The following is a 1,865-nucleotide window of genomic DNA, read 5'->3' as shown; positions in this document are numbered from 1 at the left end:
CGAATCTCAGAGTTGTGGTCTCTTTCCCAGGAAATTTCACTGCTGTACTTACCTGGCCACTGCAGGGGGCTGTTTATTCAATGGAGATGGAAGTGTTTGATCTCTTTCCCTCTTCCCCTGTTATAATTAGTTTTAATTTGTTTTGTTTGGGGGTGCATATGTCCCTTCTCCAGAGATGCCTTATGGATTAAAATTTCTCTGAATGACATAAACGCTTTTCAGTCTTAAGACATGAGAATCCTAAAACAGGATCCCTTCAATTAATGCTAAATTCACTGAAAGGGTGTAAGAAAAAGAAAAGCGTTAAACTCAGTTAACTGTCAAAAGCAGAGGGGTCATTTTTTTACTTTGACATAAGGCTTTATTGATTGCCGCTTTTTATATGAGAAAGCTGATTAGGGGATGCTATTAGTAATCATCCAAACTCACTCACCACTAAACAAAGATATCATCTATCAACCTTTCCCTGAATAGTTAGTTTTATGCCAGCTTTCCATTGTTATATGGCCAAACAGGTTCCCATATTCTCATCTATCAATTACTATGACTTGGCATGAATTTAGTTCCCATTACGGTCCCCCATTGTTGAAGAGCACGTACAAATTCTTGCTGCAGTTAAGATCATTTTTCTTATCCCATAGCATGCCTAATTTCTTAATAGGCCAGACAGACAATGCCTGAATAAATGGGATGGTGGAATTTTAATCTCTTTACGGTAATGGGCTGCCAATATAATACATACTATAGATCAGACAGGTCCAGTCACATGATAGAGTAAGGAAAGAGGTTATTCATTTCAGACCTGCAAAATGTCACGAAATGTGATACAAAGAAGCTGATGAGGGGTGTGACGAAACTGTGTGAGCACAGGTAGTGTCAATTACTTATACAGATGTGAATTTACTATTTGCTATCATGTAAGAAATGCCTATATTTATGTATGGAACTCCTATTATTCTTGAAGGGTATAAATATATGAACATTCCGAGAAGATTGGCCAAAATCACGACTTTGTATTTCTGCTATTCTCTCTGGCCATAACCTGAGTCCCAGTGGAAGCTTTTTCTAACCTGGCTAATGAAGGGGGTCCTGAGTGGGAGACCCAACATTATACCTTCATAGAGCATATGTATAGGGTTGACAACGCCTCTAAAGGAAACCTTTTAGGTTCTAAGCAGGGCCGTAATGATAGAGAGTGTGCCCTGAGAGAGCAGAAGAGGAGCCCGCTGACAACACCGCCTATTTCAGAGGGATGTGCGTCTAATGACGCATAATCAGCTGAAATATATTGCGGTGCAGAGACCTGCCGGATCCCTGCACTGCAATACACGTGGCCGGGCAACCAGAGGCTAACAACTGACATCAGTATGCCAGTCACAGTGACATATTTCGTTGCCCATAGCAGGAACAAATGGAGGACATACGGTATATTACTGGAAGGGGCCCACAATGGGGGACATTATACCAGGAAAGGGCGCACAATATTGGACATTATTTCTGAAAAGGGCCTAGGATGGGGGTCATAATTACCGGAAGGGGTAGAGGATGAGGATATAGAGTAGTGACAGACAAGCTGGCATATCCTTGGACTTTTTGCTGCAGCACCGGACTCTCATCACACGTTCAACATGTACATTCTAGTGACAGACAGCTTAAATCACCGCATCTGTCACTGTACAATGCTGCCCTGAGGGAGGACATTAGGAGCCTGACAAGGTCCTTTAGAGGTTACCATTTAAAAGGATATCGGTATCCTACTTGAGTGATGGCACATATGCATGCACTTCCACTTTCAATCTGAGGGCCTTCTGCTTAGAAAGAAGAATTTTTTAACCCACAGTGCATACTTTAACACTTATATGACC

Source organism: Anomaloglossus baeobatrachus, chromosome 4 (assembly GCF_048569485.1).
Source record: "Anomaloglossus baeobatrachus isolate aAnoBae1 chromosome 4, aAnoBae1.hap1, whole genome shotgun sequence".
Taxonomy (NCBI): Eukaryota; Metazoa; Chordata; class Amphibia; order Anura; family Aromobatidae; genus Anomaloglossus; species Anomaloglossus baeobatrachus.
Note: the sequence above shows the minus strand (reverse complement) of the source record.